Below are 23,460 nucleotides of genomic sequence, written 5' to 3' on the forward strand. Positions count from 1 at the left end.
AGCAGATAACGAGCATTACTCAGCACCCACATGTAGTGCAGCCCTCCACTCCCTCTATCCCCACATGTTAGCCAAAATGTACTTTTTGTTGTGCAGTGAGTGAAGGTTCGCGCTCTAGGAACCCGTTGATGTCCATCTAAAAGAACCAGCTAGGGACCTCGCTGGATTCTCTCTAAATCTTATGCTACCAGTAGGTAGTTTTCCTCCCACTCCCATAAGGGACTGTGGTGGTGGTGTGATGTTGCACGTGCTACCTCTTCGCTGTCAGACATGAAGCACGGTAAAAGCTAGTGGACAAGGCTGGGAGTCAGAACTGCTGGGTTCTAGTCTCAGCTCTGGCACTGACTTGCCACGTGGTCTTGGGCAAGTCACTGTGCCTTAGTTCCCCATCTGTAAAATGGGGATAATTCGTGTGTGTGGGGGGGTGTTACTGCTTGCAAAGTTTCTTGTGATCCTTGTATGAAAGCATTATGCTAAGAACTGCCGCTATGTACAACAGCGGCATTGTGGATGTTGTAGGGCAATGTGCATTCTGAGAGTACGCTTGACAGCCTTATTGGGACCAGTCTCGACACTCTCTGGTGTGGGTCAGTCTCTTTCAGTGGGACACAGATAGATGCAGTTGGAATGATTAACTGTATGAGTGTGAGTGTAATTGTAACACCACTGTCCTTGGCATTGAGCCCTACATTCTGAAAAGAACCATATTATGATGACTCTTGTGTTCTTGAAGGTGGGACTCCGTAAAGTCTTGCCGTCACAAGTCTGTGCAAGCATTGTTCCTCACTCCTGCTCTGTGAGCACCTTGGCAGCGCCTGCAACTACGCTGGGGATGGGAGGAGTTACGTCTATTGACTTCTAAGTCCAGACCTGCTTCGCACTCAGTAATAGTCTTGGGGAAAGGTAGCGTGACTCTCTTCAGGAGAAGCAATGAAATCTGAACTAATAGTCCAACCTTTCAGATCCTCCTTATAAGGAACCCACAGGCTGCAGATGACAAACCCCATACAGTATAAATGAGCATGAGCCCAAAGCAGAGTCATGCTTACCAGAGTGCTGTTGGCATGCCCGATACTGTACAGACTTGAACTGCCCTGGCTCCAAGAAGCTTGCAGTCTAATTGTTAGACAACATTAGTTCAGATCCACAATGCCAGAAGATGGATCCAACCCTAAACCAAGCAAGTTTTATAAAAAGGAAATTATGTAGGTAAAAGCTTAAACGGTTGGTATTGCTATTCCTGCTCAGCTCCACTGCGTTTGTTGTTGACCTTTAGGATGGACGTATGGAACGCTGCCCTGGCAAAGGAGTTCTATAAACTGTCTAGGACTCCTACGGGTTGCTGAATGAAGGAACCTTTTTCTTTCTTGTTCTGTATCAGTGGCACAGACCTTTCATTGCTTATGGAATGAGGTCAGTAACGCTCACATCTAGCAGGTTTCAGAGTAGCAGCCGTGTTAGTCTGTCTTCGCAAAAAGAAAAGGAGGACTTGGGGCACCTTAGAGACGAACCCATTTATTGGAGCATGAGCTTTCGTGAGCTACAGCTCACTTCATCGGATGCAGACCGTGGAAACTGCAGCAGACTTTATATATACACAGAGAATATGAAACACCACCCCCTAACAGCCTGTTAACATGTATTTTCAAAGCCATTTGAGAGGCCTCCGTTTTTCCTTTCTCTTCATTTCCTTTGACACAACATGGGCTGGAACTATGGTTCTTATTCGAGTGATGGTCCCTATGTGTATTCCACATGCGCCCATGAGTGGCAGGTGAACCCACCCCCGAAAGGAAAAGCTCTGAGGGGGCCTGCCTGCCCCGCCCCCCAAGTACTGGGCCAGGCCACCGCAACTCCACCCCTGATGGCCCTCCTCCCCAGCCAGTCAGGCTGGGTCAAGAGCCACCAGCAGCCTCCCTGAGAAGGCAATGAAGAGAATGGAGAAGGCAATGAAGAAGGTAAACATCATTACCGATGCCTTCCTCTTGGGTTGGGGTGCGCACATGGCCAATCATATGGCTCAGGGCATTTGGACCCCAGGAGTCCAGAATGCATATCAACTTACTAGAATTTAGGGGAGTCATTGGGCCTGCAGTCCCATCCAGTCCAAACATGTTCAGATAATGCCAGACGATACAACAACAGTATTTTATATAAGCAAGCTAGGGGGAATGAGATCTCTTTGTGCAGAGGCAGTCATCCTCTGGAAGTGGTGCATCAAACGTCACACAGCCCTGTCAGCAGCATACTTGCCAGGGACGCAAAGGTCCCCAGGGGACTACCTGACCAGACACTTTTCCACAAATCTAGAATGGGAGATTTATGATTCAGTTCTCAGTGATGTCTTCCGTCAATGGAGAATAACTGCTTGGGAGCTTTTTGCCTCACAGGTGAACAGAAAGCTTCCTCAGTACTGCTCCAGAGCAGCCCCAGGCAAAGACTCATTGGGAGATGTTCTCCTGACGTTGTGGAAGTGTTGCCTGGGATATATTTTCCCCTCCAATTCCTTTGATACCACAGGTTTTAGGGAAGATCCACCCAGACAGAGCTTGAGTCATCCTCATTGTGCCCAACTGGCAGAGACATTTCTGGTTCTCAGATCTGTTGAAGTTCTGTGTGACCACCCATGAACATCCCAGTGTTACTGGATTTCTAATGTAACCCAGTGGCAAGGTCACACAACCCCATCTAGAACATTCATGTTCCAAGGGGGTGCAATCCATCCTTAACCAAAGTAGAAAAGATTGTACGAGAAGCTGTTACTCAGCTAAATGGAAATGTTTCTCTGCTTGGGTTCCTCAGAGGAATTTGTCTCAGAACTTTACTGGAATCCCTGGGAGTATCTACTTATTCTCTGTGGGTACATTTTGTAGCAATCAGCTCTTGCCATCCTCCAATGAATAACCATACATTCGTCACGCATTTTGTCACAACTAGATTTTTGAAGGGGATTCTCAGATCCTTTCCACCAGTGGTGAAGTTCACACTTCAGTGGGATCTCCATTTTTTTCCCCCTCTTCTCTCACTAAGACTCTTGTTTTGAGCCACTGGTCACGCACTCTGACCCCTCTGTCCATGAAGGTGTCTTTTCTGATAGCTATAACATCGGCCAGAAAAGTCAGTGAACGGGGAGCACATAGGGCAGGCTCACTATATGCTGCCTTCTATAAAGAAAAAGTCTCTCTAAGTTCCCACCCCAGATTCATACCCAAGGTAGTTTGAGTTTCATATGAGTAAGGTCATCTACATACCTGTATTTTTTCCTAAACCATGTGCCTTGGAAGAGGAGAGAAGATTCCATTCTCTGGCCATCCGGAGGGCTTCAGCCTTTTAACTGCAAAGAACAAAAGATGTTAAAAAGACACCTAAACTATTTGTTTTAATAGCAGAGTGATCAAGAGGCCAACCTATATTAACACTGATTTTCAAAATGGATCTCTGGTTGTATTATCTTTTGGTACCAACTAGCTGGCATCCTCCACCCAGAAAGAGGTAAGGGCTCATTCCACTGGGGGCAAGCTACTTCAGCTGCATCTCTGAGACACCCACACTAGAGATATGTAGGGCAGCTACTTGGAGGACTTTGCAGACATTCACAAGAGATTACGCCTTGATACAGTTCTTGGCTGTGGGCATAGGTACCAACTTCCTCTCTACCTGGGGGGTGCTCAACCCTCCCCTCCGCCGCAGGCCCGGCCCAACTCCACCCCTTCCTCCAAGCCCCCACCCCTGCCCCGCCTCTTCCCATCCCCACTCCACCCCAGGCTATGTCCCCACTCCACCCCTTCTCCCAAGCCCCCATCCCACCTCTTCCCGCTCCCAGCCGCACACCCCGTCCCTGCTCCTCCCTCTCCTGTTCCGCAGTGTGCAGGAGGCCCTGGGAGGGGAGAGGGAGGAGTTGATCAGCGGAGTTGCGGGCGGGAAGCGCTGGGGGGAGGGGGGCAGCTTGGCTGCAGGTGGGTGCTGGAGCACCCCCGGAGTCAGCACCTATGGATGTGGGGACAACACTACTACAGTCAGTTCTCTCTTCTACGCCCTCGCACCGATCTGTTTGACTACTGCTTACTAATCTCCATGCGTGGAATACACAGAGGGACCATCACTTGAAGAAGAAATGGAGGTTCTTCGAGATGTGTGGTCCTGATCTGTATTCCACTACCCTTGCTCCATCCCCTCTGCTGCGGATTCATTTCACTACAGTAAGAATGGGAAACTGGGGAGGCGTCAGCTTGGACCTCGATTTATGCCCTTATTTGGGAGCCCAAGGAGAGCTGTGGCATATGTGTGGGCCAACGGATGCTGTTCGCAAGAAAATTCAGGACTTGGGTGCATGAGACACATGCATATCCCATGTGCAGAATATAGCTAGGGACCATGCATCTCAAAGAACCTCCAGTTACAGATAAGTAATCTCCATTCTCCCCCCCCCGCGCCATCCTTCCCCTCCCCTCCCCTCCCCCACCCATTGAGAGAACTCTTTCCAGTGATGGTCTCTGGGAAGCAGACAAAGGGTTAATCCCAACTGGCTCTGTATTGGCGCTGGAGTGTAGTGCACAGCAGATACTCGGGCTCTGATCTAGACTAAACCAGGAGGGAGTTTGTAACATCTCTACTCACAATGACTCACTGGCTGCCTTGCATAGAAGCCGTCTGTGATGTCAGAAGGGAACTTAGGAACTTGCTCAGAAAAGTTGTGCTGGTTTGGGGGCCCTATTGGCTTATTAAATAGACCAGGGGGACGTGTACCCCTTGCGGTACGCAGGGGTCTTCCAGGGGGACATCAACTCGTCTAGAGATTTGCCTAGTTTTACAACAGGCTATGTAAAAAGCACTAACAAAGTGAGCGTAAACTGAAATTTCATGCAGACAGAATGAGAGAGTCAGCAATTTTTCGGTAATCGTGTGGGTATGACACTTCTGTATTTTTATGTGTGATTTTGTAAGCAAGTAGTTTTTAAGTGAGGTGAAACTTGGGGATACACAAGACAAATCAGACTCCTGAAAGGGGTACAGGAGTCTGGAAAGGTTGAGAGCCACTGGATTAGACTAACTGGCAGTGTCTGCATTAGCCTCGTGGGTCGTAAATCCTGTTACTTCTCAGCTAAACTGACCGTTCCAAAATCTAAAGAGCAGAGAAATGAGCTGCCTTGCTCGGCTGCTGATTCCACAGCTGATTAACAGGAATAGAAAGTAACAAATTCAACAGGAAAAATGGAACTTCTTTGATGGAATATACATTAAAACGCTGATTAACTAGCTCACCTTAAGGGCAGGTTGCATACTCTTAAAGAATTAATGCATAATGCCTTGCTGTTAACGACAAGACCCAATCAGTGAAATCATTTCACAATGAACAGAGCTGATTTACAGTGCTGAAGTTGTGCCCACTCTTCTTCTGTGACAGTAAAACTAATACCCACTGCTGGAATTACAGCTGAGCCGGTGATCTGCATATCCCGGGGTTATAATGATAGCTCCTCATGAAAACGAGGCGGGAAGTGAATGAGTAAACACCTCTCGGGGTTCTAGTTCAACACCATAAAAGAGACCTTTGGAAGTGCCTAGGTTCCTGCCTCCACACTCCTGTGGTATGCACACCTCATTCCGTGCTTGAGCTGAATCTTGTTCTTGGATTGTTTTAAGCAGTGGATGTAATGAGCAGTAGGTGGCATGCAGTGGGGTGGAAGAAGTGGACCTGGCACAGAGATGCAGCGTTGTAGGAGTCATTAAAAAGGGCTGTCGAAGGCAGCGGTATCCTGCAGGGAAAATTCCTGGGGAAAGCTTAGGCGGAACTTTGTCTTACCACCTTCGTAAAACCAAGCCGCAGGAAAGAGCTGTGTTTGGACCAGTGTGTGTGTGTTCAGAGCAGGGTGGGAATGCCATCCGCTTATAAGCCCAGTAAGACCGTTACTGCTCTCGGCCTACGTGTTCCCTTTCCCAGCTGCAGGTCCCATTCATTCTCTGTCTACAATTGCAGCACCCCCACAAATCTTTTTTCTCTGATACCACAAAGCTTTCTAATTTATCTGCATCACCACAGCCACCTCGTGCTGGCCAGCCCTGAGCAGTGGAGTGCCATTTGGGGCCGGATGCACCAAGCTGAGTGACTTACGTTATAAAGGAGGCATTTAACTAAACGCATCGTCCCTTGCAGCAAAATCAGTTCACCCCAGGTTTCTGGAGAAGCAGCATCTCTTGTGATAAAGCCAGCGTAGTCAGAGGCTTTATTTCAAGTGTAAACCTTTGTGCTTGGTACTATCCAGCTCTGCTCTGTAGCTCCTTGAAATGAGATTCAGATGGATGATTATGACCCTCTTTCCCCAATCTAATAAGTGAGAAGGGCTGGGCTCAATTCCTGTTGTCTGGGTGGTCCAGGCGAGCTGTCCGGTGGAGCACAGGCTGCAGTCCACCCTGCAGGGACCAGGAATGCAAGTTGGTTTACTCAAGGGAGGGAACAGGGAGTTGCCTAAAGAGGAGGGGAGAGAACACAGGGAATGCTGCTCTGGCTCATTTACTAGTCTCAGTGGAGCAGAAAGAGATGAGAGATTAGACCCATAGATGAGAGGGAGAACAAGGTGGAAATGCAGGGGAATGGAAATGACGAGGTCCTGTGGACACTCCCTGCCCTCACTTATGCCTGTGGCACAAGATGCCCCACTGATGTCAGAGGGACTGCATAGCTATATCTCAAGGTAGGGTTTGGCCCATAAGTTTCAGTAACTCCTAGACACTCGCCTATGTTAGAAGGACATATGGCAGTGTCTCATGGCTCCTCCCTTTGGACATGGGGCAGGGGTGACAGGCTGCTGTTACGGGTGAGGTTTCAGTTGGTCTTTATGGCGTAGACCTCTCTAAACTGTGTCCCAGTAACTCTTTCAACTTATAAACTACAAGCCATTTGGTAGCTGTGATGCCCCATCTGATCGAATGAGTTTCACAGCTCCTGGCAAAGGGGGTTGTCTCTAATGCTATAAACAATGCTGTCTCTTTGTGCACCCACACCTGGGTGACTGGCTGATGCAGACAAAAGACAGAGAGATCCTGACCATGAGCTGTGTGCTGTCTCCCTTTGAATCCAGCAACCAAGTGCTGCATGGGCCTCTTTCTCCCAGGCACTAGTCTCTCCTGGGACAAGCTTGATGCTCTGCAAGGTCAACCAGAAGGGGGTTCCTCTTGTAGCCTCTGATCGCGAATCAAGGAGCTGCCTATGTTCACAGTCATCTCCATTACAGCCTGGGTACGTCTTCATGCACTGGGCCCCATGATGGCGCATCTAAACCAGTGCCAAGGATGCTTCTTAAATCAGCCTGCTCCACCTATCCCTTTATGGTCACTTGTCTCCTGAATCCAAGCTTGGTGCTGCCCATCTATCTGGAGATGGCCGGCCTCTCATGCAGAGTGGTTGCATGGCAGGAACATCAAATGGGGTTGCCCCTGAAAACTGGTCTGTAGTTGGACTAGGCCAGGTTCCTTCAAAATACAGGTTAAGAGTATTAAGAAAACACCTGTTTCTAGTCATCAGAGTAAAGGATCAGTTGCCTAATCCAGACTGGTACTCAATTCACCAAGGCGGCCATGACTTGAAAGATCAGGCAAAAACACAGGTGTGGCCTGTATCCCTAATACAGAGGTGCCCAGGTGGCAGGGGCCTGCTGTACCTGAGCCAGTGAAGCCCAGTCTTGTCTACTGAACATGCTGTCATTGTAAGTGGTTTTTAATTCAGTCTAAGCATAAATCCTGCTGACAAGGAATGCCCAGCAGTGTGATCCTTGCCAAGATTGGATAGCTGCTCTGGTCTTGGCCTCTGAAAATGAGGGCTTTAAAAATAAATAAATCTAAAGGCTCCCCCGTGAAGCAGAGGCCCAATCTGTTGACACAGCTGCAGCAGCTTTCTCTAAGAATTGCAAAGGTCTGCTGCTGATCTGGGGCATGGAGAGCAGACGGATGGCAAAAGTTGCTCAAAGATGGGCCAACATGAGTGAACTGCAGAAGGCATCTGCTGTGGGTGGGTGTAATCTGTACTGGAGTAGTTTACTGACACTCATCTCCTTGACTGCACTGCTACCGGGAAATCTGCCCCCGCCACTCCAGCCCAAGAGCTGATTGGTGCCCTGACTCTTAATTAGTCACTGCTTTTTCAGCCTGTCACAGTTAAAGCCTGCTGTTTAAACTGGCTGTTCCCTACTTGTCAGCCAAGTAATCCAGTGGTCTTAAATTTAATGTAACTGTAGTGCCTGACAGGCGCCTGGCTGTATTCCTGCCAGCGCTCTTGCTGTCATCCTCTGAAAGGATCGGCCTCTGCTTAATGGGAAGTTTCTCAAAGCTATTAAAAAAGAAAAAAATCCCTGCTCGAGAAGGCTGGCCTCAGATGAGCTGCAGACTTTAATGAATAATTGAATAGGGGTCAGTTTACAGGACTTGCACATGAGGAATGCAGTGACGTTAGCAGCAGCCAGCGAGGCTTGTGTTTGTAGCAATTTTGCTTGCAGAACTAGCTTGGCATTGCTGATTCTGAAACCTCTCCCTTTTTAATTATGAATTCAAATAAAAACCACCTCTGGCTCTTTGTGTTCCAAAGAAATTCCCTTTATCTGATAGCTATCCACTGGCGCAAACCTGCGCTATGTTTCAGCGCAGAAGCCATCCATCTCTCTCTGTCTCCCTTCATAGCAAGACTCAGAAGAGAGCTATAAAGCAAGGCCCCTCCTTTCAGCCCTTCATCTTCTGCGTTCTCTTGACCTGATAAACTTTGCTGGCACTGCTCTGGCTTTGAGGACAGACTGGGATCGCAATTTCAAAGGGGAACTGACTGTGATCCTAGGGAGTAATTTATAGTAGCATTCAGACTAGGAAGGAAACGCAACAAAACCTGACAAAAACTCTGCCTGCATTTCTCCCAGCAGGGCTAAATAAGCTGCTACTCCCATCCTCCCGCCTCCCTCCATGTGAGGAGATGTGTTCTGTTACTTCATCTATAGCAGGGAGCGAAGGGCTGGGGAATGTTCCAAGCAGAAGGGGTTATCTTTAGGGATAATACCGTTCTTTATTCTAAGGGCTTGTCTACACTGGCAATTAACAGCGCTGCAACTGTCTCGCTAAGGGGTGTGAAAAAACACCCCCTTGAGCGCAGCAAGTTGCAGCGCTGTAAAGCACCAGTGTAAAGAGTGCCCCAGCGCTGGGAGCTACGCCCCCTGTTGAGGTGGGCTTTTTGAGAGTGCTGGGAGAGCGCTCTCCCAGTGCTGCGCCGTGACCACACAAGGCCCGTTAAAGCGCTGCCAGCATAGAGTAGCCCTAACTGTTCTACATCCGTGATTCTTCACCACCATGGTGCAAAGCACTTGTAAGGTGCGTGAGACAAATGGCAGTTCCGAGTCCTGGAACGCCGAGAACTGCAGACCTCATGATGCTAGGACTTTGTAATTCATTATTTTGGGAAGCTAGAGAGAGTTTATAATGTTTAACAGATTTAAAATCTTAGCTTTGAGCCCTGCATGCTTAACTTGACAGAAGGTAATTTAGCTTTAAGGCTGGTTTAAACTTAAAGCCAAGGTTTTCCCCCATGTAGAGATTAACGATCTCAGTGAAGTTTGTGGGTTGTTGGTTTTTTTTTGTTTTTTTAACAGCTTTACAAGTGTCGACTTTATGTGGGGGCTAAAAGTAATTTTACAGAAGCAGTCAAATTCTTCTGTAGCTTCAGGTGAAACTGCAGAATCCCTTTTTTCCTCCCCTTGCTGCTGGCTGTCAAAGGCCACGCAGATAAGTGCGGCACAAACAATGGTGGCTCTTCTGAGGGTTCGCCGCCGTGGAGCGGCACGGAAGGAAATGCCAGGCGGGACCTGCTTGCACTGTGTAAACAGGGCGGTGATCAAACAATCTTGAACTCTGTATTAATAGCTCTTCTCGCGACACGAGTATGGGGCGGCTCTGAAGTTGTTTATCAAAGGCTGTCTGGCCCAGAAAGGTGGCTAGCCGCTTCCTTCTCTTCTTTTCTGGTAAAATCCATTAGCCTTTCTGCAGCATGAGCCCTGGAGACCACACGGTCCACTTATTAGGATTTAAAAAATAACAACCCCCCCTGCCTCTTGTCATAATGATACTCAAAGGCAAAGGGGTTTTCTTCAGCCGGACCATGAAATCTTTGCTTGTATGGGTCTAGCTCAACGTGGCGTACAAACTTGCCGTTGAAATTTGCGTGGTCCTGCCTTCAGCCACTCTTCTGGGTTTGGATGCTAATGGCAGGTGTTGCAATATCCATGCCCTTCCCCAGCGGAATGATGGGCGCATATTTTGTTATGAAGAAGGTGTCAGTTTAGTGGTGGTGGGTTTTTTGTTTTGTTTTTTGTTTGTTTTAAATTGGCCTCACCAAAACTCCTGCTCGCTGCAGCTGTGTCTCATGGAGAAGGATTCCCACTCTGTAGCAGGAGCTGTATCTGAAGAGAGCGCTGTCGCATAACTTATTAATCAGTCATGTTAATTACGGTGGTGTTAAGGACCAACCATGAATGAGGCTCCGTTGTAAAAGGTGCTATTTGAGTAGCAGTCCCTGCCCAATGGTACAGTCTAAACACACAAGGTGGGGGAAGGGGTATAACACACCCAAGCAGAGTGAACAATGTGAAGATATTGGCAACCATGTTAATTCCCTTACTTTGGAGGGTGGGGAGCAGGGCATTTAGTTAGGAGGAGATCAGCTAAATGGAAAGAACAGAGAAGAGGTGAGGGGCAGGGCCAAGGAGAAGAGAGTAAGGTGGGGTAGGTGTGGCATGAGGCAAGGATGAACAGACGGAGGGAGGGAGCGGGTTGGCGCAAGCAGCCAGTCAACACATAGCAGAGAGTCCAGTCATAACTGTAGGAAGTTCTCTGCATGTTCGAATTCCCTGCGTAGGCCAGCCATGTCTGCAATGGCCGGCTGGAGTCTCCTACTTGTTCCCTCCTTTATCCTTTCCCCAAGGCTGGCGGGGGAGAACTTTGGCTTCTGGTGCTCTCTGTTTGGGCGGCTTTTCCCCTGCACAGTTCTAGGTCTGGGGGTGGTTCTGGAGGGATGGAGGGCACCAGCAGGGCCTTAATTCACCCCCTCCTCCCAGTGCAGCAGTCCTTGCTCTGATGTCTCTTCCTACCAGCTCGAGCCTCTGGCTGGTTCCTCTGCAGTTCTCCACTGGAAATGACAGCGCTATAGCTTTGGACTTGGAGTCAGGAATAGAAATCAGCAGTTAGAGGCACATAAAAGGACTCTGTTAAAGAGGCTTTGTGATCTAGTAGTGTCAGTGATTCACTGGGGTGAGGAGAGAAGTGATGCATCAGCTGAAATGCTTTAGCACAGGTTGATCCAGTTACTGCATATTTTCGATGTGTTTCTAATTACTCCCTCCTTTCACTTTCTGTAACGTTCATGTCGTCGCACCAGAAGGGCTTTCTTTGCTGCTCTGTGTTGAACAGCGGGGGGGGGGGGGGCTGAATGAATATGCTAGGCCTCCAGCAGCTCAATCCAACCCTCTACAACATCACTGCTGAATGTACAGAGAAGTGTCACCCTCTTGGACGCAACGGGTAGAGTTTGCTGTGCAAATGAAGTGCTGGAAAGCAAGTCCCAGTTCCCTTCACACTGGCAGGGAGAAGGGAGGGGAGTTGGTCCGAAACTCTCAAATGGAAACGACACCATTCTTGGTGAAGAGGGCAAAACACCAGCCCCTATCACTATTCAAAGATCACAGGTGTAGAGCATACAGAGAGCCACCTTTTCTTCTCCTATCCCCACCCAAAGTCCTGCATAGTATCCTAGACTAAGCACCCAGCCCAGGTGAACATATCTAGCTCTAGTCTCTAAGCAGTGGTGATCCCTCCTGGTATCAGTTTGGTTTCACAGCATGGCTTTTACAGGCATGGAAGGAAATGACATTCTGTCATGTCACAGCCAGGCAAGTGTGTGCCAACTTGTACTGCTCTTAGTACAGCTCTGCTATCAGATAGCTCAGCTTTAAGGATTCACAGAATCCAAAAAACAGTAATTTGTATTCTAAGATGCCATTATCTGAACTGATGGAAACAATGCTTCCTTGCTTAATTTCCTGCCATGATTTATTCATACACCTGCTGCGGTAGCTTTCCAAACTGCAGGCTGGTGGGGGGAGGAAGGCTGCCACTGCATGGCTGTTGCTTTGTACACCCCCACCCCCACAAATGTAACCCATTTAAAAAAAAAAAGCTTTGTCGGGACCACAGAGGCCTTGAGCGTCCTACAAGGAAACGTGTCTTCTGTGTTGGTGTGGGAGGAGTATGGAATTCCCACATCCTCATGATGGCAAATACATTCCACATCCCACAGCAATTCCAGAGGCACTTCACTTAATATTGCAAACAAGTATCAGCTCTATTTGTGGAACTAGTGTTAGATCCTCTTAGGCAGTGAAAAGGAGTCTGTCGTTCCTCTACCAAGAGTGTAAAAATAACAAGAGCTACGTAATGTCTAGAGTGAGCATAGCATTGATGTACAGGGTTTTTAAGAATTTCTTAATATTTCTCAATGACAAGAACTAGATTTGCTTTATCAAGCATCCAAGGTTGCTGTGCATTTTATTTGGGGGTAAAACTGGAGACATCCCTACCTTCTTGCCTTTAATAGAATTTTCAGAAATGTCAGACAAGACCAGCAGTTTCCTTTGCACTTTCTCTAGAGACTTCTTGTTCTTTAAAAGTTGCACACTAGGTACTTCTGCATCCAGACTCTTACGTGAAAGGTGTTGTGGGATACTTTCCACTGTGGTACATCATTTCACTAGATGCAAAGCCGGGCTTAGCATGGCTGCTGCTCTGTTTACTGCTCTGGAGACAGTCTGGTGTAGCACAAGTGAGCTGTTAACACACAATTTACAAAGAATCTTTGTCTGAGCATGTATCTTCAGACAGAACTCCGCTGTCAGCTGATCTCAGACAGGTGTGGCTTTTAGTGCCTTGAAAGGATGGAGAGTCACTAGAAATTTGCAGGCTCAAATGCCAAACTCTTCTTGCTTTCTAAGGAACCAAGGCCTGGCAATAAAATAAGCTGCTTTATCTAGTCCATGTGTCCTTGACTCAAATAGAAAGATCCTTGCTAATTCTGTAGCGTGATTACGTTTCCAAGTGACACCAGATTCCCATTATCCATGAGTTCCTAGATCAGTATCTAGAGGTAATGTCCTCTGTTAAAACTGGACATTCTGGTATTCTTGCTGTGGTAGCCACGTGGTGCATCTGGCCAGGCCAGAAGTGCTGTTCTAAATGTGTAAGAAACTTGGCTTGACCTGGAAATTCTGTCCTGTGATGTCAAGCTGGGCTATATCCTGTTCCCTTTAGCCTCTGACTAAAGCTGTTACTTAGGCAGTACTGATTTGCTGAAGAGGGGATTTAAGAAAACTATTTTCAAAGACGCTGAATCTAGCTCTGAGCCCATCATAAAATGGGTCCTCTTGGCTGGTTTGTTTATCAGATGTAGAAACATTTCTGTTACTTTAAATCTACTTTAAGAGTGCCACCTGGTGGAGTGAACAATTGATATTGGCCAGTGTAACATTAGGGTCTTACCTCGTGGGGGTGGATGTCCCTCAGTTGGCTTCAGTAGCGTGTAAGTCGGTGAAACCAGGTATGTATTTGTCCCTATAACTGCTAATATTAGTATCTGTCAGTTCTATCCCAATGCCGACTTCAGACTGTCTTCCCCTGCAAGGACTTCTCTGCCTGTTGCTAAAGAGGCTGTTGGCATCGGTTTGTAGCCTCTGGACTTAGAACTGTCACAGGAAGGGAGTGAACTTTCAGAAAGTACAATCAGCCTTTCATGTACTGAGAGAGTGGGCATTTTCTCAGTCACAAAAATAGCCAACTTTCCACTGGCAAACCAGCTCAGTGGGGAAGAGACTGCCCCAGCACCAGGCACAAGGGCTGAAATTGGCCTGCTTTCCTAGGCTTCACTTGCAGCCCTGATCAGAGAGGTCATTCTAGCTGCTCTGGCAGAAGGTCGTTCGAACTGCACTGGCAGAAAAGTCCTTCCAGGGGAGTGAAGTCTGGTTTCCTCTTTAATTTTTGCTATTAATGCCAGAGCCTTTTTTTTGTTTGTGGGAAGAAATACTTCCATGAGGAACACTGCCTGAAAGCCCTAACATGCTGAGCCAAAAGGACCTCTGGTGCACAATTCCACTGAGTTCTGTGATGTTACCAGGGGATTAACTTGGCATACTGACTTCAAGCAGAAACTTCAGGGCATACTTTTGACATGGACTGTGTAGAACAGGGCTATTTCCATCTAATCATTGCTGCTTCCAGCCTCTAGCAAAATAACACAATTTTTTTTTAATAGTACAACCATAGAGTAACTTTATCCTTTTCTGGGATGCCAAGTTCATCACCGCTACAGTTCAACTGAATTCAATGGAATGGCAACCGGGATGCTTTTGACCCAATGTCAGGTTTCCATACAGATCGCAGGCACGTCGCATTTTAATTACTATAAAATTGTCAAATCACTTATTTGCCATGAAGGAATAGCCTAAGAAGCCTGTATTACTAAAAACTTGCGGAAAGATGACCGTAAACCAGATTCTGACCTGGTATAAATCCAGAGTAAATGAACTCTCATTCATTGGCTCTGTTGATGTAAATGAGATTGAAATGTGCCCCCCCCCCCCCCCACCGCCCTTAAGGAAAGAGAGCTTCTTGCTTTTGCATGCGGACTTTGCTATAAGATTCATGCCTATTTTTCTTCTAATTCGGTCATCAAACTATTCCTACTCTTAAAAAAAGAAAAAAGTGGGAGTGGGGGAGAGAGGCCATGTGAGATGGAAGGTGACCAATCTGTAGCAGTAGCATTCCCACTGTAAACAAATCCTTCCCTATTGTACTTGCAAACATTAGTGCTTTACCTGAGCTAATCCCAAAGAATCCACCCCTTCTTTATTATCCATCTGTCAGGAAGTTCTGGTTGCCAATGTCTTCAGCACTGCTCCTTATACACACAGTTTATTGACATTGTATGCTAGTTATATCTTCAAAACCACCCCCACATGCATGCAACGCCCTCCCCGGCCCCAGGAGCTTGTTCTGGCTCATGGAGGTGTGCGCCTGCTGGAACTGTACACTCTGGTTTAAAGAACCTCTGGAGTGCTGCATCCCTGGTTATTCAAGGGGATGGAGATGTAGCAAGAACTTAAATTAGAACAGGCTGTGATGTTGAAACCATATTAGAGAGACATGGTGGGTGAGCGAATATCTTTTATTGGACCAACTTCTGTTGGTGAGAGAGACAAGCTTTCGAATTACACAGAGCTGCTCTTTAGATCTGGGAAAGGTTCTCCCAAGTCACAGCAAAATGTAAGGCGGAACAGATAGTTTAGTGTAACTAGTTAGCACATATTGTTAGGGACCATTCAAGGTAGAGTGGCTCATTAAGAACCTCTGCAGTCATAGGAGGAAAAGACCGGGTTGGTAAGTTAGAGATTGTTGTAATAAAAGCCATAAATCCAGTGTCTCTGATTTATGTTCAGTCTGTGATTGTTAGTGTGTAGCAGAGCAATAAATTTAAGCTCCCAGGCTCCTCTTTTGAAAGTGTTGAGCAGGTTTCCTTTGAGGAGGAGGACTGCTAGGTCAGATATAAAGGGATCGCTTTGTGGAAAGTGTTCCCCTAGAGGTGATAGGGTGTTTTTGTTTTTCATCGTTTTCCAGTGTGAGTTCATTCCAGAGTTTAGTGATTTGTTTGGTTTCAGGCACATAATTGTTGTTGGGGGCATTTAGTGCACTGGATGAGGTACACCACGTGTTATGATAGGCATGCGTAGGATCCATGGATCTTGAAAGGTGTGCTGTGGGGGGGTGTTGATCATGGTAGCAGTGGAGATATGTTTGCAGGTTTTGCATCTGTTCTGGCAGGGTCTGGTGCCACTTTGAGTTGGTGGGGCCTGGTCTGTGGGGAGCTTGCTTCCAATGACGAAGTTGGGGATTGTTTGAAGGCCAGAAATGGAGGCTCAGGAAAGACTTCTTTCAGAATGGGGTCCCCATCAAATATGGGTTGTCGTTGTTTGATACCCCATATGGATTCCAATGTGGGGTAGTAGGTAACAACTAGAGGTGTGCCGTTGGAGTGGGGGTTATTTCTGTATCTCTTGGGCTATTTGGGTGGCCTATTCCATGATGCGATCTACTTCTCTAGTGAAGTGTCTTTGTTTGGTGAAGGCAGTTTTAAAGTGTGCTAAGGTGTCTATCCCTAACTTTCTCCTCTGAGTGTATTCTGTGGTATCTGAGTGCCTAACTGTAGATACCAGATTTCTTGGTGTGTTTGGGGTGGTTACTGGACCTATAAAGGTAGGTGTGGTGATCCATGTGCTTCTTGTATATGGTTGTCTCTATGGTTCAATTGGTGATGATGGTCATGGTGTCCAGGAAGTTGATGCTAGTGTGGGAGTGTTCCAGAGAGTTTTTAATGAACGGGTGGTGGCTGATGAAGTTGTAGTGGAAATCTTTGAGGGAGTTTAAACCATCTGTCCAGAGGATAGAAATATCATTGATGTACCTCGGGTATATCATTGATTTAATGGTCCATTTGTCCAGAAATTCTTCTAAGAGGGCTGTGATAGAGGTCTCTAAAATCATGACTGGTGTGGAGAAAGTAAATAAGGAAGTGTTATTCACTCCTTCTCATAACACACAAGAGCTAGGGGTCATCAAATAAAATTAATAGACAGCAGGTTTAAAACAAACAAAAGGAAATATTTCTTCAAACAATGCACAGTCAACCTGTGGAACTCTTTGCCAGAAGATGTTGTGAAGGCCAAGACTATAACAGGGTTCAAAAAAGAACTAGATAAATTAATGGAGGACAGGTCCATTGATGGATATTAGCCAGGCTGGGCAGGGATGGTGTCCCTAGCCTGTTTGCCAGAAGCTGAGAGTGGGCGACAGGGGATGGATCACTTGATGATTCTCTGTTCTGTTCATTCCCTCTGAAGCACCTGGAATTGGCCACTGTCGGAAGACAGGACACAGGGCTAGATGGACCATTGGTCTGACCCAGTATGGCCATTCTTATGTTCAAGGGGGCCCATGAAGAAGTTGGCATATTGGGGAGCCATCTTAGTACCCAAAGCTGTTCCCATGATTTTGACAACATGTTTGTTGTTGACTATAAAATCATTATGGGTGAGGATGAAATTAATGAGTTTGGCGATTTGTGTTGGAGGTGGATATCTGAGAGTTGCCCATTGTCTTGTAAATATTTGAGGTAGGCAGCAATGCCGTCATTACGAGAGACGTTGGTGTGAGTGACATCCATGGCGGTGAAGATGGTGTTCTGACGGAGGTTGTTAATTGTATAGCATACAGTTTAGGATAACATTTGAGTGGCAAATCCAGATACTGCAGGCTTTTATAAATACCCTCTAGGGAATAGGTAGAACCTTTGAGCTTTGTAGACGGGGTGTTCTATAGGTATAGATCTGTAGTGATCAAACACATGCATGTTGAGTCATTTCTTTTCCCTTCACAATAAGAAGTTCTAATCTACTTTTCAGAGTAGCAGCTGTGTTCGTCTGTATCCGCAAAAAGAAAAGGAGTACTTGTGGCACCTTAGAGACTAACAAATTTATTTGAGCACAAGCTTTCGTGAGCTACAGCTCAGAAGTGCCACAAGTACTCCTTTTCTTTTTGTAATCTACTTTTGTATTCAGCTGGACTTTCTTTTTGACATTCTGTGCACCTGAATTCTTTTTCTTCCCATCCATAAAGAATATGGGAGAGTTTTTCTGCCTAGATGACTTCATTTGTTTGTTCTTAGCTTCTACTGTGTTTTATTTCAGAAATTGGCTCTTTAAGAGAGTATTTCTGATTAAGCAATCTCATAACTGCCCACTATGTGAGGCAGGAAGAGTCTCCCCCACTTGGGGTGATCCACACTAGGAGAAAAAGAGGTGTTGTTTTTAATCATGTGACAACACATGGCAAAATTCTAGTGTGGACGAAGAAGTTGTGTGAAAACTACAGCGTTAACAGATTCAGGTAAACACTAGAGGGGAGCATAGGACTTACCTTGGCCAGCTAATGTGTGAAAACAATTGCCTTGTCCACAATAGGGTTTCTGTGACTGTGGGTCTCAGGCTGTATGGACAGCCCAGCCAGCAGTGAATTAATGCCCTAATTCCTCCCTCTGTGGAAGGCATTAATGAAAACCAGGATTAAGCAGACTCCTTGCTTCTCCTATAGAGCATCCTTCTGCTAGGCGGCCCAGGGCTGGTGTGGCAGAGTTCTGTGCAGGTTTAGTCTCATGGTGCCTGCCTGCGATTTCCATGGCTCTACTACTGACCTTACTTTGAACTCTCTTCCCTGTTCCCCAAATTTCAAAAACGTAAAATCTGCTGTTGCTGTGGGCAGTACTTAGGATTGCTACTTCCTCTTACCTCACTAATGGTTTCTCTATCAAGAGCTAACACCCCTTGTTGCAAAAATTCTCTTCCTTTAGTCCAGTTCTCTTCTGATAATTCTCTAGCCTGATCCTGCAGACTGGGGGTCAGTTGGTCAGTGTACATGGACATCTTCCACTCTTAATTTTTTTTTTTAATTCCCTTGATCATAAATTGAAACTGTTCCCACAAATCACATGCAGGCTATAACAGACACATGTTTTATCTATCTTAAGTGTGGAATCATGCTCTAAAATTGCTATTTGGGGCTAAGAGGAGTAAAACATGGGTTGGTCTGCCCCTGTATCTTCACAGTAGCATACTTGTTCTTTCCTGTAGAAAACATGCAAAGGTTTATTAGAAGACCAGTCAACCTCAGCTTTATTTAAAACAACTCTTTAGGAAGCATTGCTTTCTGGTCACTTCCTCTTGCCACCTACTGATCTGAAGTAGATCACATGAGCATAATTCTATACTCTTACTGGAAACTGCTTCAAACTCCTTCCTAGTGCCAGAGATGCTCCAGAGTGCAAGGCCTGAATGCACTTGAGTTCCTGTTGCTCCTAGTGAAAACATTGAACATCTAGGGCTCTTCTTAAAAACTGCAGCCCCCGAATAAAGACACTGTCTACACTCAGTGCCCAGACTGCACATGGTATGATTCCTTTTCCCAACAACTACCGCAAACCTTCAGTTGCACATTGTCTGGCTTGTGGCATAACCCACTGCTGAAATGTGGCTTCTTGGGTAAGGGGCAAGAATCCCACTTTAAGAGCATGCTGAAATGACAGCTGCTGTCTCTCTTCAAACAGCAGCTTTTCACACTATCAGTTTCCTGTTTATGAAACTCTGATCCTTCCTCACTCTCTCTTGCTGTAACTGATGCTCTGTTGCCAGCACTCTACAGGATGTGTGAGCAGATCTCAACAGCAGACAAAGGCAGTTCCAGTTATTCTGATTAAAATTAGAGCACGCATGGTGCCTCTTTTTTTTTTTTTTTTCCCAACAATTTACAGAGCTGACGTTAGAATCATGATCAGCTGACGAAATCTAATTTGCAGTAACTTTAAACTGTGTGCTGTGGACTGTCGTCTTTACTACTCCTGGGCTGGGGTGAGGGCAATAGCAGAAGCAGAATTCCCCTAGTAGTTATGGATGGTTCTGTGCCGCGTGTTCTAACTTCAGTCTTGCAGTTTGATGTGCCTTAAATAGTACTTGTAGAATTAGACTTGAATTGCTAAATGTTGGTGGTAATTAACATCTGCCTTCACTTAAAAACAGACTCCCATTATTTAATTAAATTAAAGCAGTGGGAAATTGCATGTTGCACTTTCAGGCAACGCTTGTCCTCTCTTGCTACCAGTTCTATCTGGACAGAAACGCTTGATCATAGTTAATATTTCTGACTCTGCTAAGACGATTCTAGTCATTAGGTTTTGCACAAATAGGCTTGTTTCCTGCTAGTGCAAATATTGAAATCCCTGTCAAAAATTCAGAAACTGCCATTTACAAGAAAAGGGAGAAGGGCAGCCATGCTTGTCTCCTCTGTCTGTTAGCAAGGAGAAATAATGCATGTAATTGTCCTTGAATTGAGGTGCCAGCAACCTCTCTGCTGCCTTGGTAGAAGGGAGAAGCAAACTGCCCACTTGCTAGCCTTGTGTGTGAAGGGGATTAATAACTAATGCACAAGGTAGAAAACTGACTTGAAGAGGTTTGATGAAACAATCTTCAAACCGGGTACCCATCATCTACCTCCGGGCCATCACAGTAACCCCTCAAGAGCTGCCTTTCCCACTGGTGTGAGATTTGGGTGCTCAGACTTGGACTTTGGCCCGAGTCCGATTTGTTCTTGGTACTAGGTGAATTGTTATATAAGGAATGATAGTGCTAGGTGACTTAACCACCATGGAGTTGGGTGTACCTCACTAGAAGTCAAGCCGGTGCTGTCTGCTTTTGGAAAGATGGCTAAATGGAACCGATCCCCCCCCCCCACCCAAGAGAGCTCTGCCTTACAAAGTTTTGTTTATCGGAGTGTGGCATGAGCAAGCCACAGGGCTGCTGATGGTATCATTTGTGAGATACATTGCACTGATATTAGCAAAACTACTGTGTAACTCTCTACCCCAGATAGTCTCCTGTCAGTGTTTTTGCACATCTGAAATACAGAAGGCTCCACACTTGGGAGCTAGAAGTGAGCATGTGACACAAGTCATGCACAAGTGGTCACCATTCTTTGCAGTGAATTTGAGCAAGCCTGGATGTGATCAATATTAGTGAATGCATATGATCCATAATAACCTCATAGAATCATAGAATATCGGGGTTGGAAGGGACCTCAGGAGGTCATCTAGTCCAACCCCCTGCTCAAAGCAGGACCAATCCCCAATTTTTGCCCCAGTTCCCTAAATGGCCCCCTCAAGGATTGAACTCACAACCCTGGTTTTAGCAGGCCAATGCTCAAACCACTGAGCTATCCCTCCCCCAACCTGCAATATCATAGTGTGTAATTTGGCCCATAAGCGTGTGAGGAGAGATCTGCGGGATTCTGAAAATGCCTTCTGTGACAGGAAAAACTTCACACTCACCTCTTAACAGATCCACTTACGGGAGCCCAAAGGGCCCGATCTTGAGAGGTGTGGACCGCCTGCAACTCTTGTTCCTTTCAAAGTACTATACTATGTTCAGAAAAATAATCTCTCCCCCTCTGACGGAGGCCCATTGGTGCCAATGGGCAAAGGGTTTCCTGTTCTTTACAGGCAATTCCTGTCCCAGACCTGACAAACTCAGTACACCTAATGCACCGCTTTCACTGTATTTATCCATGAGGGGTAGCCTGTGAGGTCTCTACTGAAATCTTGTAACTTATCAATACTCATAATCCTTGTGAGATGTGTGTATGGGTAATATTGAAGGAATAATGTAACTATATTGAAAATTATGCTTTATGGTCTTAGAGTAAAAGTTAGGCACTAGGGAATCACATGTCTCGGTGATAAGCCCATTAAGGTGGGAGGGAATTGTCACTCTTTCCTGGTCAGCCGGTGACATAATGCAAGGTTCAACTGTCTACCCTTGCCCTATTCCAGAAGAGTCAATGGAAAACCATCAAAGACAACAGCAAACAACCAAAACCACTTGGAGGTAAAAGAAACATTATAGCAGACAGGGGATTGTGTGATCTGTGAATAAAGACACAAGCCTGGTTCAGTATATGAGAGAGTAGAGAGAACCCCTCTGGATCCATTCAGTGAGGAGACATCTTCTGGAGCGGGAGGTGTTTCATGAAAGAGTGGATCCTGGTTCATGTGAGGCCAGCCAGCAACGCAACAGACTGAACTTTGGGGAGGAAAACCTACTTTATTAGATAAGAAAGGCAACTATTAATAAAGTGTAGGCCCTAGTTTGTCTATTATATAGGACTATCAATTATTCGCAGTTAACTCACGCGATTAACTCAAAAAAATTAATCGCGATTTTAAAAAAAAGTTAATCATGATTAATTGTAGTTTTAATCTATTGTTTAACAATGTGAATACTAATTGAAATGTATTAAATATTTTGGATGCTTTTCTACATTTTCATATATATTGTTTTCTGAGTTGTAATTGAAATCAAAGTGTATATTTAATTACAAATATTTGCACTGTAAAAATGATAAACAAAAGAAATAGTATTTTTCAATTCACCTCAGACAAACACTGTAGTGCAATCTCTTTGTTGTGAAAGTGCAACTTACAAATGTAGATTTTTGTTTTTGTTACATAACTGCACACAAAACTAAAACAATGTAAAACTTTAGAGCCTACAAGTCCACTCAGTCCTACTTCTTGTTCAGCCAATTGTTAAGACAAATAAGTTTGTTTACAATTACAGGAGAGAATGCTGCCCTCTTCTTATTTACAGTGTCACCAGAAAGTGAGAAAAGGTGTTCGCATGGCACTTTTTTGTAGCTGGCGTTATAAGGTATTTACATGCCAGATATGCTAAACATTCGTATGCTCCTTCATGCTTCGGCCACCATTCCAGAGGACATGCTTCCATGCTGATGACTATTGTTTAAAAAAATGTGTTAATTAAATTTGTGACCAAACTCCTTGGGGGAAGAACTGTGTGTCCCCTGCTCTGTTTTACCTGCATTCTGCCGTATATTTCATGTTTTAGCAGTCTTGGATGATGACCCAGCACATGTTCATTTTAAGAACACTTTCACAGCAGATTTGACAAAACGCAAAGAAGGCACCACTGAGAGACTTCTAAAAATAGCTACAGCACTCGACCCAAGGCTTAAGAATCTGAAGTGACTTCCAAAATCTGAGAGGGATGAGGTGTGGAGCATGCTTTCAGAAGTCTTAAAAGAGCAACACTCTGATGCGGAAACTACAGAACCCAAACCACCAAAAAAAGAAAATCAACCTTCTGCTAGTGGCATCTGACTCAGATAATGAAAACGAACATGCGTTGGTCTGCTCTGCTCTCCGATTGTTATCGAGCAAAACCCATCGTCCGCATGGATTCATGTCCCCTGGAATGGTGGTTGAAGCATGAAGGGACATGTGCTAAAGATTCATATCTGGCATGTAAATATCTTGCAACGCCGGCTACATCCAGGCCATGCGAACGCCTGTTCTGACTGTCAGGTGACATTGTAAACAAGAAATGGGCAGCATTATTTCCTTCAAATGTAAACAAACTTGTTTGTCTGAACAACTGGCTGAAGTAGGACTGAGTGGACTTTGTTTTATTTTTGAATGCAGTTATTTTTTAATATCCAAAAATATTTAAAGAAATGGTATTTTTTTAATTGTTTAACAGTGCGATTAATCATGATTAATATTTTTAATCGCTTATCCACCCTAGTATTATGATTTTGGTTTGTATTGTAACCATTTTGTTTCTGTTACTCTCTGGTTTCTAGTGAAGTCTCTATTCTTTCGTAAACCTTCTTTTTGTTTTATTGTAAGTGCTAACAAGCGCTGTGCCTTACACAGGAGTGGTAAACTGGGGTAGCCAGCTCCTTTGAGGGCAGAGGATCTGAGATTCCTGTGAG

At 45.6% G+C, this 23,460-nt stretch overlaps 1 protein-coding gene across 5 annotated transcripts in view; it reads left to right on the forward strand.

Annotated features, from left to right (window-relative positions):
- RPS6KA1 (ribosomal protein S6 kinase A1) overlaps window positions 1-23,460 on the forward strand; it is a 67,092-nt gene that overhangs the window by 13,949 nt on the left and 29,683 nt on the right. The gene's annotated exons all lie outside the window — the stretch shown is intronic.

Source organism: Lepidochelys kempii, chromosome 19, assembly GCF_965140285.1.
Source record: "Lepidochelys kempii isolate rLepKem1 chromosome 19, rLepKem1.hap1, whole genome shotgun sequence".
NCBI lineage: Eukaryota > Metazoa > Chordata > Testudines > Cheloniidae > Lepidochelys > Lepidochelys kempii.